Below are 16836 nucleotides of genomic sequence, written 5' to 3'. Positions count from 1 at the left end.
GGTGGGTAGAAATAGAAGAGAGCATATGGTCACACTTAAGCTTCCATAAAGCAGCGTTAGTTGCCATTACCTACTATATGTGCAAAAAGTAAATACTTACATATAGATGGCCGAACGCCACATGCTGTAAAAACAATTGCTAGCCATCCATTAACTGTAGAGATCTGCCTTCTTCAATAAAGATGCTGCATTAAATGGTTACTCATTTCAAAATATCTCCTATACTGGTAGATAAATCATATTGGCCTCATTGTTTATCTGACTTTGTAAATATTGTATCTATCATACTGATAATATTAAATGAAAAACATTCTATTTGAATTTTAATTGTTTTTAATTTTTTTATATGTTAAATGATTAGCTTTGTGTTAATCTTTACTTTAGAGATAATTTGTTTTGGTCTTATGAAATTCACTTTGTTAATGTAATTTGAACATCTGTAAGTCATCCAAATTCGTATTGTCTCTTCCTAAACTCCTTGGTTACCATTTCACGTAAATCCAACACCTCAAAGATATCTGTAAAAATACACTCTGGAATGGGAATCCTTACATTTTTCTTATAATCACCTATAAAGCCTTGCTCTGAGTTCCAACCCTAAGGGTACTTTTCATCACTATGGAGTCCTATTATTATTGTCTGTTATTAATATTCATCATTGCTTATGATTACCCTACCCCAAACATGAACACAATCCTTTCACCAAATCATTCAACAAAGAATGTTAAAAAAAAAAAAAAAGAATGAATAATAAACAACAGAGCTGTTGTGTGTTATAGATGTTTTCTAAATATTTGAGTCTAACAGATGTCAATTACAGCCCGGGACAGAAAGAAATTTAAGCTTTAATATCAGTCATTGTAACATCTTAGAATTTACCTACCATTGAGGATTTCTTATTGGCCATCTTTCCCTAGAATCCAGCCTGATACCATTTGACACCCTCTACTTTCAGAACTCATCTCTTCACTTCCTTTCCTTCAACCCAGCGGTCCTGTTTTCTTCTCTAAAAAATTCCCATTACTTTATGAGGCAAAGCAATTCATTTACCTCTTGTCTCAGCTTTTCCATTTAGTCTAGGTTGGGAAGGTGTGTTTTTATAAAAACAAAAACAAAAGTCAATAAGATTGTATTCTTAAATAAGAATATTTTCCCAAGATAAATTATAAAAGCCCAAAATAATCATGAATGGCAACCTTTCTTCTGGGTATCTGAATTTTTGTGCAGCACATCCAATATACGTGAGAGACTCCATGCTGACAGAGAGTTTTCATAAACAATAATCCATCTGAACCAAAGACACAGGCAGAGCCTACACTGTGCTCAGCTTTTTACTGTGGACGAAGCTGAGAATAAGAGACACTAAGCAACTCTCCCCAAACTACATAGTGCCAGCTGGCTTTTCTCATTCCTGTGTAGGACTTCTCTTTTACACCACTTACACAGTAAGAAAGGTTCCTTCTTCTAAATGGAATCTGTTGAGCTTGGAGTCTGAGCTGCATATGGATGTGCTCTTTACCATACTTTATTATCTCAGTAGAGAGAAGGGAGTGAATACATAGAGGTCCAAATAGGAGGTAGTCTCTGTTAGAAAACCTAACTCTAGTTCTTCCTAAATCAGTATCTTCCCCTACCCTTCTCAAGCTTGGGAACGTGAACTAAAGCTTTCTCCATTTTCAATAAACCTAATGGCATGTTAACCATCGTCGCTTGAGATATATGAGGACTTACTGTGGTAAAGCATCGGAAAGTGTCTAGCAATGCCTGACAGATTGTTAGCATTTAGTAACTTATGTCAATTCCTTTTTGAGATCATTATATGGATTTTATCTTTTATTCTACTCATATGATGTACTATATTGATTGATTTTGGATGATAAACCATTCTGGAATTCCTTGGCTAAATCTCATTTATCAAGTATATAATTCTTTTTATATGTTGCTGGATATAGTTTTCTAATATTTTGTTGAAGACTTTTTTGTGTCTATATGCATAGAGTTATTTGTTTGAAGTATTCTGGTAATGTGTTTGGTTTTGGGATCAGAGCAACTTATAGAATGAGTTGAGAATTATTCCCTCTCTTCTATGTTTTGGAGGAATTTGTAAAGAATTGTATTAATGTTAGAACATAACAGTAAAGCACGTACACTTAAATGTTTTTTGTGGTAGATTTTTTATTATTAATTAGGAATCTTTTATTTTTAAATGCCCATTTGGATTTTGTTTCTTCTTGAGTCAGTTTCAGTAGTAGAAGTTTATCTGGGAATGTATTCATTTCATCTGATCTAAACTGTTTACATATAATTGTTCATAGTATTCTTTTATACTGTTTTTTATTTCTGTGAGTTGAAAAGTGATGCTGCCTCTTTCAGCCCTGATATTAGTAATTTGAGCCTTGTCCCTTTTTTTCTTGGTCAATACAGCTAATGGTGTGGCGATTTTGCTGGATTTTACAAAGACATAAAGTTTTCTTGTTGTTGATTTATCTATTATTTGTCTACTCTCTATTTAATTGACTTCCTTTAATTTTTATTATTCTTTCCTTTCGTTAGCTTTAGGTTTGTTTGTTTATTTACTTAAGAGAGAGAGATAGAGCGCGCGCGCAGGGTAGAGGGGCAGACAGAGAATCTTAAGCAGGCTCCATATTCAGCATACAGCCCGATGTGAGGCTTGATCTTATGACTGTGGGATCATGACCTGAGCAGAAATCAACAGTTGGATGCTAACCAAGTGAGCCACCCAGGCACCCCTAGCTTTAGGTTTGTTAGCTTTTTCTAACTTCTTAACTTGGAAGCTTAGGTTATTGATTTGACATCTTTCTTCCTTTTTAATATAGATGTTTATAGCTATAAAATTTCATCTAATTACTAATTTAGCTACATCCTATGTGTTTGGTAGGTTGCTTTTTGATCATTTCAAGGAATTTTCTATTTCTCATCTCATTTCTCCTTTACCACCAATGATAATCTGATTAAATTTTACTTTCACTTACCTTAATCACCACCTTCCAGAAACAGGTCTTACATTGTTAAAATGGAGGAAAAAATTATTATTGCCATGGAATTCTTATTTATAGTAATTTTATAATTTTTAATTCATTACATTATAAACAACTTATACACAGATATTCATTTACAACTAGTTACATGTCAAAACACTTTAAAACTCTGCATAACACAATTTTTTTTTTTTTAAATTTTTTTTTTTTTCAACGTTTATTTATTTTTGGGACAGAGAGAGACAGAGCATGAACGGGGGAGGGGCAGAGAGAGGGAGACACAGAATCAGAAACAGGCTCCAGGCTCTGAGCTGTCAGCCCAGAGCCCGACGCGGGGCTCGAACTCACGGACCGCGAGATCGTGACCTGGCTGAAGTCGGACGCTCAACCGACTGCGCCACCCAGGCGCCCCATGCATAACACAATTTTTTATATACATACATATATCATACACACAGCTGACCCTTTTTTTCCTTAGTGTCCATATTTCTCTTTATACCTATTGTCTAGAATAGTCCCTGGCCTATAGAGTCACTCAACTAATGTCATGTTTGAATGGATTGATGAAACAATAGCAACAATGAATGTTTAAATACTTTCACATTCTAGTAGATACAGATTAATTCTTCAATTCTTTGAAACAGAACACTAATATTAACTCATGTTCAACTTTGCTTCCAAATAAGCCTTACCAAAGTAAAAATTCATGATCTGGTTATTTCTTCACCACTCTCTGTGATTTTTATTCTTCACAATAATTTCTCTCAGGACTACAAATATTTAAACTGGATATGAATAATCAATCTCATTTCCTGATCAGGCCTAGTGTTTGGGTTTTAACATTACTATATGATTATGAAAGCGTAGAAGCTGGATTGAATTTTAAGTGAGCTCACCCATAAATTCAATAGAGCCTGGTGTTTCAGAGTCTTCTGTTTATTATTTATGTTCTTTCTCTGTCATTTAAAATTTTTTTTTCAACGTTTTTTTATTTATTTTTGGGACAGAGAGAGACAGAGCATGAATGGGGCAGGGGCAGAGAGAGAGGGAGACACAGAATCGGAAACAGGCTCCAGGCTCTGAGCCATCAGCCCAGAGACTGACGCTGGGCGCAAACTCCCGACCGCGAGATCGTGACCTGGCTGAAGTCGGACGCTTAACCGACTGCGCCACCCAGGCGCCCCCTTTTCTCTGTCATTTAAAAAATGTCTTACACGACAGCAAACAAATATACTTTTTGTAATTGCAGATATTCTAAACAATTTTGTTTAGGTATGTTTAAAATTTGTTCCAAATGAATGTTATGTTCTTTTTTTTAGCGGTATGTTCTGTTTATTTTTATGATGAAAATATATCAACAGAGCTCCTTTTTCTGGCGCAGCCTTTTCCATTCTCGAAAGGAGTACTTTGTTATGAATGGATGCCTTTTGGATTAAGTTCAGGACTGAGCTGTTTTCAGAAAATTACCTCCATTTTGGCTGACATCCCAGGGGCAATGGCATACTGTAATGACATTGTTGTACATGGGCCACCCATATTTTTTCATGATCAACAATTCTGGCATCTATTTAAATGTCTTCAACAACATTCTGTCACCCTTATCTTACAGAAAGAGCATTTTTGGAGTTTCTGGAATTTCTCATGCTTTTTTTCTATACTCTCCCATGGCAGGTTTAATAATCTAATATATGAACCATTTTTTCCCTATCATCAACTGTCAGTAGCGGATTTTTGTTGTTGTTGTTACTGTATTTTGTCCTTTTTTTTAAAAAAAAATTTTTGTTCAACGTTTATTTATTTTTGGGACAGAGAGAGACAGAGCATGAACGGGGGAGGAGCAGAGAGAGAGGGAGACACAGAATCGGAAACAGGCTCCAGGCTCTGAGCCATCAGCCCAGAGCCTGATGCGGGGCTCGAACTCACGGACCGCGAGATCGTGACCTGGCTGAAGTCGGACGCTTAACCAACTGCGCCACCCAGGTGCCCCTGTATTTTGTCTTTTAAGTTTATTTAATGTGTTCTTTCCTGTTATGATTTTTTTAAAGGGTGACCTTATCTTTTATTGTCTTCATATGTGGATGGAATTAAAACTCTGAGGCCACAACTACCATTTACAAACCCCACCTGCTTTTTTAATACTTTAAATGAATAACTCATAAATCATATAATGCCTTGACATCAATCATGTTCCCCAAATTGAGCAATGCCACAAAAAACCTCTTCTCTGGCAGTTTCCTAGTTAGAAAATTGTTAGGAGGAAGTGAATATTATGGATTGTCAAAGAGTCCCCAAATTTTAAGTTACGTAAAGGTTACCTGAGCAATTTTCTAAAAAAGTAGTCTCCTGAGGCCTCTCCCCAGGGATATTTTTCTGAAGTTTTGCGATGAGGTATAGTCATTTGCATTTTAAGTAGCTCACCAGATACTTGATACAGAAAACATAAGTTATTCCACTGTCTTTTTCTAGTGACTCAAACTGCATTACACTGGTTCTCAAGTCTTATAAGGACTCTTTCTTCCTGAACTCTCTGGTATCTTGCTTTTAAATCTGTATATACTCACCTATATAATTAATTTTACATTTTATTCATGAGCCCATGTCATAGAACTATCTCAAAATTAGCTTTAAACCTTCCTTTTGTCACTTTGGTATTGTCTGCTTGACTAACGTTTGTAGAGCCAAGATTTGCCTCAACTCTAATGGGAGGGAAAATGGTTATAAATTGCAGCAGCCAAAGACAGTCCCTGAAAAATGGCTATAAATTACAACAGCCAGAGACACAGTTTCTGAAGAGCACATTGTTGCTGCCACTGTTAAGCAACTCATTTCCATCATTTGAAGTTTAGGAGACATATAGGATTCATGTTTGGTGCTTAAGTCATTTTTTTTTTTTTTGATATAAAAATACAATCTACTATCCTGGGTTAAATTTGATAGGAGTACCTTTCAGACTTCAAGGAAGTCTACATGTTGAAATTCCTTCCTATCCTCATACAAATGAAGTAGATGATTTCCTACAGATATTTAGGAAAGGCTCTTATTAAGAAATCCCACAGTGAAATCATGCTCTTAACCCATCTGGGAGAAAAAGGGATTGGTGCTTCAACTCTTTCTTTTTTGCATGGACATGGATTTAATTATCATCTTGGAACAAAGGAGACTCTCAGAAGACAGAAGGCATACCAGAGGATGAGAAGAGACAAAGAAAGCTACAGTCAAATCAATGACAATAAAGACGAATACAGTATAGATGAGAATGTAAACCAAAGTGGTACAGCTCAGGAAGCCTGATGTCCTAAATAAACAGGACACAGTATATCCACTAATACCTGGAGCAAAAAAAGTTCAAGATTGTACAATAGGCGGCTTTATCTCAAGAAATATGGTATGCAAATTCCTCCAAAAAAGTCAGGCAAGAACTTTAGACCTGCAATATGACACCCTCTCCCTCTTTTTTCCCTACCCTCCTCCTACCAAACAGCTTCTGTTATCCACACCTTCAACTTTTCCATTCTCCTTTTACCATATTTCAAATTAGTGAAAGCTCTTTCATTCTGAGGTAAACCCGACTTTATTAGTCCTTAACTCATGGTTGGCAGGAGTTAACAAATGAAACTTTTTCTTAGAGGCATTTAAAATAAAATGTCAAAAGTTAGTAGGATTCTGAGGTGTATCAATTTCATTTATATCTTACTCCTGAATAATTCAATTAAAAGAATAAATTCTGGAAAAATTACTCAAGGTTAAGTGAGAAAGTACAATTTTTACTCATGATAGATAGATAGATAGATGATAGACAGATGTAATCTTTGGATGAATAAACAGAAATTTACTATTCTTACTGTTTAAGAGTGACATATGAAAAAGATATTTAGTTTGACTTAATGTGTTAGCATGCAAAATTTACACTTTCTTACATGGTATTTAGATCCCTGAGATACTTAGATCCCTGAGAAGTACAGTGTGTGTGTTTGTGTGTGTGTGTGTGTGTGTGTGTGTGTGTGTGTGTGTGTGTTTTGTTATGCTATCACTTTATTGCCAGCAACCAAGGAGAGACTAACACATCTCAGTTCCTCAATGAATAGTTGTTAATTGAATGAGTGAGTGAATAAAGAGCATCTATTATTTAATTTGCTGTGGTATTTCCCATCTATGTTAATGCATATTGCTCATAGAGAAGTTGCATTTAAAGCCATTAGTATTTCCACATAGGGCAATTTAAATCCTGCCACTTATTTTAGAATTCAACTATTTAGCAAAAAATAAACTCCATAAAATTGAGACAAATTGAGTAAGTAAAGTTGAAAGTTATAAAGATGTAAATATAAATGGCGAACCTGAGTATTCTTTAAACAAAGAAAAGTATTGTGACAAATCATGTTCAATTTATTACTGAACAAACTTAGCAAAGTAAGAAATACATTTTATCTTGTAATCAGCAAACTCAATGTCCAAACACAGTGGCTGACAGAAATAGGAGACATAGGAGCAGAACAGAAAAGATTTGACATGTGTTGAGTCAAAAATTAGTTTATGAAAAATTCTTCCAATTATTAGACATGGAAAGTTGTCAACAGAGGGTTCATTCTTATTAAGTCCTAATCAAAATGGAGGATGACTCCACTCAGATATGAAAACATAAAACTCAGGGAATGAGTTTCCTATACTCCCTCTTTGACAAACTGATTAGTGACTATTACCTATTCAAAGAGTAATGAAGGTTAGGCCTTGTACAAGAAAACTTGAAAGAAGGGAAATCTTAATATATATATATATATATATATATATATATATATATATATATGAAAAATTAAAGTTTTCTCTAATTTGAGAAAAATCCAATTATTTGAAATTTTGTTTTCTTCATTTGATAGAATTATTCTTTATTATGAAATGACCTGTTTGTTTTTTCTATTTGGTAATTACATGTCATGAAAAAATTACCTGAAAGTTTTGAAGAAAATAAAAAAAAAAATAAACTCACAAAAATAAAAATAACTTTATATCAACAATGCTACAGGAGAAGCTAAACTATTTTTTATTTTCCCTATCAGAACTATTTTACTATGTTGTCAGACAAAAGAGTGGTATAAAATTATGCAACTGAAAATAGAAGGGAAAATGTTATAGAGTCACATCATTCAGTAGTTAATGAAAATGTTATACTACTTTTTTAGATATTGTGTTGTTCTGTAAGTTGTTAGTTTTGAAAATTTTAAAATTTGTTGTATGTCTCCTCATTCTAAAAAATAGAATTTCATTAGAAATTTCATCCATTTTTACAATTACTTTTTTATATGTAATTTGAGTTACTTTTTTTAAACACTGTCTCTAGATTTTGTAAGCTTCAGGTCCCCAAATATCTACATGCCTTCCAGATTAACAGGATTTTTAGACTTTCAGCTGTATATGTATGGGGATTACTCATTCGTAGCCAGGCATGTGGAATTTCAGTAGTCCCATCAGACTAATACACTTGGAACCATATCAGAAGAGTAGCTTCTATGTGAAAGAAAAAAATGTTTTTAAAGAATTCAATGGACTGAATGTTTATTACCACGCCCCCTTCCACATTCATATATTAAAATTCTAACCCCAAAGATGATAGTATTAGGAAGTGGGGCCTTTGAGGGGTCAGGAGGGTAGAGCTCTCATGAAGGGGATAAATGACCTTATAGAAGAGACAACAGAGAGCTCCCTCACCCCTTCTACCATGTGAGATTTTAGAGAAAGTCATCTGTGAGGAAGCTAGTTCTCATTAAATATTGAATAAGCTTGCACCTAGATCTTGGTACTTCCCAGAGTCCAGAACTCTCAGAAATAAATTTCTGCTATTTTTAAGCCATCTACTTTATGGAATCGTGCTACAGTGGCTCTAACAGACTAAGACGGAGGAGACCCAGTAGAGTGTGTTCAAGAATAAAATAGATGGTAAAGGCACCTGAGTGTCTTAGTCAGTTGAGTGTCTGACTCTTGATTTTGGCTCAAGTCATGATCCCAGGGTGATGGGATCGAGCCCCATCATTGGGTTCCCTGCTGAGCATGGAAGCTGCTTAAGATTCTCTCTCTCCCTCTCTGCCCCTTTCCCCTGCTCGCTTTCTCTCTCTCAAAAAGAAAAAAAGAATAAAATCAAGGGTAAAAATAATAATGAAAAGTTAATGGAGTTAACTTATTAGGAGTTAAGTTATTTGGAGTTTCAAATTCTGAGAAATGAAGTAGGACGGGAAAATGAAAAGACACTTTTGAATATGATGCTAGTGATAAGGAAGCATATTGCAAGAATGGGATTATTTCTGAAAGCTGGTGAAGTAATAGAAGCTATACTGTAATAATTGGAAGAGGCAGTGAATTTGAGGGTGAAGTTGAATACCATTTAAAAGTACCTTGTCAGTGAAAGGAGGGATGGAATAAGTAATAATAAGTAATAACTAAAGACATATTTTTGTTGTTTAAAAAAATAATTTTGTTTCAGATCTCTTCCCCTTTAAAGCCTGTGTCTATGTCCTCATCTCTTTTTCACGGTTGGGTGCCCTCAAACATGGCTCCCATACTCGTCATTCATTAACATAAATCTATCAACATCACTTATAACATTAATCTTTCTAAATCCAATGGGAAACTTCTCAAACTTCATCCTTTCTGACCCCACAATAGTGTTGTGTTAATCGCTCTCTCCTTTTAAAAACAATTTATTTCTGGGCTGACTATTGCACCACACTGTCCTTGGTTTTCCCCTTGCTTAGACATATCTGTAGGCTCATCTTCCTCTATGTGCTGGAGTTGCTGTCGGCTCGGAACCATAACCTTCCATGTCTGACCCTGTATCTTTCTGCCCATTCGCATAGCGCTGATTACCACCAAAGCATGAAGGACTCCCATATTCATGTCTCCTGGAACGACCTCCACTATGCCACACTAGCCCTAATTGACATTGTGCCCCAGTCAAACTGAACTCCTGATACTTACTAGTTTGGCTTGTTCAATTCTAAGAAGTAATTAGTTCCATTCAGTGACACTATCTATGAAATCCATGTAAATCATAAATCCAGGTGTCACTTTTGATGACTTTCTCCTTTGTCCTCTCACACCCAGTTCATCAAGAGGTTTTAGCCATGTTTTTCCCCCCTCAGTATACCCTAATTTTGTCTATTTCTTTCCATATCTCTTGTCACTTCCCAGGGCCAATCTTCAGTCATATCCGTTTTCATTAACCACCGCTTTAACTTCCTTCTCTACACAATGGCCAGACTAGGTATTTTGAAAAATAAATCTAATTGTGATTGCTCCTTTTTAACAATCTGAAGTTTTCCACTGCTCTTTTAATAAAAAACAAAACAGTTAACATAGCCAAAAATGTCATATAAATTCTCACCTGTGTTTAAATCTCCACTTTGCTCTTGTATATGCATCCTTGGATTGTATGCTGATGCCACATGACCCACATTTAGTGTCTCAAAATTCCTTTGCTTCTGTCATGGAGCTTTACACATTATGTTACTTCAGTCTAGAATATTTTTTCTCCTTGGCTTAAGGAACTCTTACCAATGTGTCAGATTTCAGCTCAAGCCTGATTTCATTAGCGACATCATATTATGTTATTATCATTTTATATCTATCTATAGATAGTTATATATTTGTGTATATTAGCATATATTTGTATATTTGTGTATATTTGTAGTTTCCTATCTTTACAGGAATACATCACAATTAGAGATAAATCTCTAGATAAGTCGAAATAGATTGATCATATGTACCTTTCTAGGAATAAATGAGATTAAAATTCTGAGGACTGTCATTAAGAAATTATGCTAGGGGCGCCTGGGTGGCACAGTCGGTTAAGCGTCCGACTTCAGCCAGGTCACGATATCGCGATCCGTGAGATCGAGCCCCGCGTCAGGCTCTGGGCTGATGGCTCAGAGCCTGGAGCCTGTTTCCGATTCTGTGTCTCCCTCTCTCTCTGCCCCTGCCCCATTCATGCTCTGTCTCTCTCTGTCCCAAAAATAAATAAATGTTGAAAAAAAAAAAAAAGAAATTATGCTAGAAACTCCATACTCACTCTCCAAATATAGTAAGTATTGAAAAAAGAGATGAATAAATCTTCACATCACTTTTAGAAAGGCAGAATAACCTCTCCTTTTCCTGGGATGGTCAGCGAATATGCCCTCTAGAGACTAAGTTGTAGGCTACAGTCAGTCAATCATCACTGAGCAGAAGCCCAGGGCCATTCAGTTGCTGAACTGTCCCAAACAGATATTGTTGGAACATTGCATTTGATAGGGTATAATGAAATGCCTTCCATTTCTCTTTCTTTGTGGCATCATGCATACACATGATGCACTGCAGTTGAAATATCTTACCGTGGCTCAATTGGAGGTTCTTACTCAAAATTTCAAACCTACTAAAGAATGCAGGCTATAATAATATTTCTATCAAAAAGGTGTGTGGGGGGGGCGCCTGCGTGGCTCAGTCTGTTGAGCTCTCGACTTTGGCTCAGGTCATGATCTCGCAGTTCTTTGAGTTTGAGCCCCACATGTGGTTCTCTGCTGTCAGCACAGAGTCCACTTCCAATCCTCTGTTCCCCTCTCTCTTTGCCCCTCCCCCACTTGAATGTGCTCTTTCTCTCTCTCAAAAATAAATAAACATAAAAAAAGGTGTGTGATCAATGTTAAAAACACAAGTAAGCTTGAGAACAAATATCCAAGTGGAATTCATTGTTGAAAATTATGGACATGTTTTTAGTTTCCCATATATACTGACAAACTGCTTCCCAGAAAGGGTATAGCAATGCACATTTCCACTAGAAGTGAGTTATAGTGCTGTTTACATATATCCTTGCTAGCATCAGTTATTATTTTTATCAACTGAAATTTGACACTTGGATGATTATGAATGTTAGTATCAATTCCTTTAATCAGTACTAAGTTAAATATTTTTTCACATGCTTATAGACTAGGAATTATTTCTATTTGTGAATTTCCAATGTAGGCTTTTTATTTATTTTCATTGAATGCTTATAATTATGTGTTTGTTTTGTTAGAATTTTAGTATAATTGTAAAATAGTTACATCTGTCAAAACTGTAATAAGGACACGAGGTTGGCCCAAACCTTAAAACAAATACTTCTAATTTGTATTAAAATTTGTTTCATTTGTTTTTTTCTTTTTCTTTCTGAATCCAGAAAGAAAATTTACCACTATTGACTTCAACCACTGTGCTCTAACATACCAGCCTTATTTCTGTTATTTCTCTTGATGTTTATATAAATGTGTGCTCACTGTCATTCCTATCCCAACTTGAATAGCTTCTCTAGAGTAATGCTTTCCAATCACCTAATCTAAAGTAGACCCCCAAATGCAAACTGGTACAGCCACTCTGGAAAACAATATGGAGGTTCCTCAAAAAGTTAGAAACAGAATTACCTTATGACCCAGCAATTGCCCCACTAGGTAATTAATTACCTAAAGAGACAAAGAACACTTACTCAAAGGGATACATACAACCCTATTTTTACAGCTGCATCATCAACAATAGCCAAATTATGGGAAGAGCCCAAATGCCCATCGGCTGATGAATGGATAAAGAAGAGGTCAGCCACAAAAAAGAATGAAATCTTGCTATTCGCAACAACGTGGATGGAGCCAGAGAGTATAATGCTAAGTGAAATAAGCTAGAAAAAGAGAAATACCATGTGATTTCACTCATATGTGTAATTTAAGAAACAAAACAAATGAATATAGGGGAAAAAGGGGGAAGCAAAACAAGAACAGACTCTTAACTATAGAGAACTGAGGGTTGCTGGAGGTGAGGTGGGTCAGGGGAAGGGGGAAATAGGAGATGGGGATTAAGGAAGGCGCTTGTGAAGAGCCTCAGGTATTGTATGTAAGTGATGAATCACTAAATTCTACACCTGAACAAATGTGTAAATAAATAAATTAATTAATTAAAATAAAGTAGTCACCCAGTCATGCCCTGTTGTGTTATTTCCTTAGCCTTTATTTATTTTTATTGGTTTTTAGCTTAGTATCGCTTTCCTGTGTAATTTGTTAACCCCTTGAATTCACAGGTCTTTTCTATCCTCACTTAACACTATGTACCTAATGTTTAGAACATATGTGCTGAACAAATACTTGCTTGATGAAATTTTACAACATCAGTGAAAAAACAGGTTAATTTCCTCCATAACTTCAAGTCTTTTCTGAATTGCTTCTACTACACAGCCTTTATTCACATAAAGCCAGCACACATGTTTACTTTTATTTCTTAAAAATTTGTATTGCTTTTGTGAATGTGACCTATTTCATTTTGGGGGAGGAGGATTTAGTGTTTAATATTAGGATAGGTTAAAGTTGGCCATTTAATCTGGACCTCAATTTCTTCATCTGTAAGTTTAATAATAGTCCAACCTCATATTTTGTGAGTGCATGAGAATTACATAATGTACATAATGTCCTTAGTTTGTTGTTTACTGTCTTTTCCATAAATTCTATCACCTTAGAGTGGATATCACTCAGTTTGGAGGCAGCAGGAGTTTAGGAGAACAATGAACTTAGCAAGTTTCAGGCAATCAAATCAAATAACATAAATCTCTATGCCAATTTAACGATGGACACTAATTCTGGAGTATCAGAGAATTTTCCAAGTTCTTTTTTCTCATTTACATTGCCAAGCTTCTACTTATTTATATTTTGCTCACTACACAAATCCCTCTTTAATTTTGCCAGAGGGTTTAGCCATTCCTCTGGAATGCATATATTGCATGCAAAATCTGCATTAAAAATCCCATTACAGAGCAAACTCTCAAAAAATGTTATCTATTACCACTTGACAGCACTAGAAATATCAGGGCACTTTTTAATGCAATAAATAGAATCTAACATACAATGCACATAGTTGTATACATTCCTAAAACATATAAGCGATATGAAGTTTGATTTAATTGACAAGAAGGCATATTGGTCAGTGGAATTTGGCCAACCACTAAGAATCTCAGATTTAAAAAAATAATAATAATGTTTATTTATTTTGAGAGAGAGCACAAGCAGGGGAGGAGCTGAGAGAGAGGGAAACACAATCTGAAGCAGGCTCCAGGCTCTGAGCTGTCAGAAGAGAGCCCTATGAGGGATTCGAACCCATAAACGACGAGAACATAACCTGAGCTGCAGTCGGATGCTTAACTGACTGGGCCACCCAGGCGCCCCAGGAATCTCAGCTTTGTTCAAAGTATTCTTCTCAAGAAACAGCTAAATAAAGCAATAATTTACAGAAGAGGGATTAGACACATAAACAGCATGAACAAGATGTTAGCATGTTGTTCTCAAATTTCTAAATTTAACAAATGCTTCTTAGCATGAATTCATTATAAATCTATTCTTATAAGTTTATAAAGAGAATTTTTAATAAGCAAGAAATACCTTTAAGCTGCTTAAGTTGTCTATGCTAATTAAGAAAACTGTCTGCAAAGCTACACGTAAAACCTATTCCTCTTGTAATGCACAAAACAATTTTACCCATATAGTTTATCGTGGAAAAATGACTTCAGACATTTTCTCTTCACCCCTGATATCAGCATATTTGAAAACTTTCAATGAATAGATTCCATGTTTGACCAGTGCATTTCACAACCTCACTCTGCTGTTACTTTGGATTTCGATTTACTGAATTTGGGAAATAGTGTTCCTTAAATATTCTTCAGTCATTCATTTGATACTGCTGAGTGTAGGTCATCTCCTAGCCTTCCATGGTGGTTGCACTTTTAAGCCAATGTAGAACTGGTCTAAGAGAGAAACTAATAAATGATATAACATTTTAATTCAAAAGATGCCCTGACATTATGACATATTGATTTTTTGCTCTCAAATGTTTTTAAAGGCAACCAGAATTTGAATTATGTTCACTTTAAAACACGTATCTGATAAGCTTGACAGAATTATATCAGTTCACACCATTATTTTCTACATGAAAAAAAAAGGAAGAGAATAAATATACTCTAAGATCGTTATTGTCTTTGTCCTGTAACTTCATGTTATGAATGACTTCACTCCAGCATTATGGCGTTTCCCCGTATTTGCTCACTAGCAGTTAGGGATTCTTTGATCTTCAAGGCTGCTATTGTATAATTGATCAAAGGTTTTGAACCTGAGGTAGAGCATAAGAGACTGGATTCTGAAATGTCAGTTCACCCACTAACTTTGACCAAATATATTTCTGGACATACTATTAAATTCATAAAAAAAGAAAAAAAAACTTTTGCTCAATTAAATATTTTTTGAACACAAAAAAGCATTTGAATTGCCAATTACGAATGACAATTTAGGCATATATTCTAGGATTTCTTAAAATACATTATTTAATAGACTTTTTTGGCTATATTCATATAATTAATTGTTTCTTTTGTTATTAAAATTAATAACAATGCCAAAAATGTCATACTAATTCTAATCTACTAGTCTGAAATTAAATCACGCTTGTTGAATTTTGAAGAGTTCAGGCATTATGAATTATGCATAATATTTCATGCCAGAGGAGTTCTGACACAGGTCATTCTAAAACCTTGGAAATTCAATGTTAGCCTTCACTCTGTACAAACTGATAGTGTAGCTATTCAAAAAAAAAAAAAGTGAACTTGCAAAGCAAATGTCATTCTAACCTCAAACTACTTTTAGTGTGTTTGAATACCTGGCAGTGAAACTGACCAAAGATAGAAATGATATATTGCTCATGCCATTATGAAGGGAATATTGATTTCATTGCATCAACCAAGCTTAATTAAGGCGCAGTGGATGCTGTTTCTGAAGTCACCATATGGAAGGCTTGAACACCTCACTGCCTTCAAGTTAGGTTTAATGCCAGAATTGGGAGGGACAACAATGGTATTTTCTTGTGTTTCCCTCACTTCCTTCTGTTTCTCATCCATTTCCTTACATATCATACATTCAACTGCTTTTACTTTTCAGTACAATTTTGAAGATGAAATCAATATTGTTGAGGTGTGAAAATCCACCACCAAGCTCCAACAGCACTTAATACACTGGTGGAAGACTTGGTGATTTTTCTACCTATTTGTAGAGATAACAAAATAACATGGAGCAAATGCTACCATATTATGGGAAATTTAGAAACCACCAGAATTCTTTTCTAATGTGAAATTTAATTTTCTCATTGCCTTCTTTTTTTTCCAGTGAATCTTAAGGTATTTTTTCTCTATACATGTCCTAATAAACAGGTTTATTTTCAGAGTCAAAACCAATCAAGAGGAGAATAAACACAAAGTAGGTCATCCTTAGAACACAAAAGGATAAAACTTAGCCCTGATGTATCAAGGCTTTTAAAATACAAAAAACTAATATAATATAAGGTGAGGAGATCTTTGGTTCCATTTAATAGAAAAATGTTTGAATACACATTATTGAGCTATTTCATCTGTGGTTCTCTCTCTCAAGTAGTTCATTCCATTCTTTTTACTTTTCTATAATTTGTTTCTTTTTTCAGGACAATAGATTTTAGCAATTTAATGCAGCATATTTTGTACCATAAAGAATGCATTTCTGAAAGGTGGAAAATATCAGCACAGTCCTAATAAAAACTCAGTTATTATTTTCAGTCATTTGATCCATTTGCAGGCATTCAGAACACTTTAGACTTCATCATTCTGTCTTCTCATGCAGAGCTGACACCATGTTATTACCCAACATAGAGATCTTTTACAAATCCAAAAATAAGTCCTGACTTGGTGAATAACGGACTCCCACCACATATTTTCAAAAACTATACAGTAATTACACGCACATGGTTGATACATGCTGCATACTAGGTCTCTGGAAAATGAATACTAGTTTAA

Source organism: Herpailurus yagouaroundi, unplaced genomic scaffold, assembly GCF_014898765.1.
Source record: "Herpailurus yagouaroundi ecotype Mexico unplaced genomic scaffold, PumYag 181, whole genome shotgun sequence".
NCBI lineage: Eukaryota > Metazoa > Chordata > Mammalia > Carnivora > Felidae > Herpailurus > Herpailurus yagouaroundi.
This window is presented reverse-complemented; position numbering follows the sequence as displayed.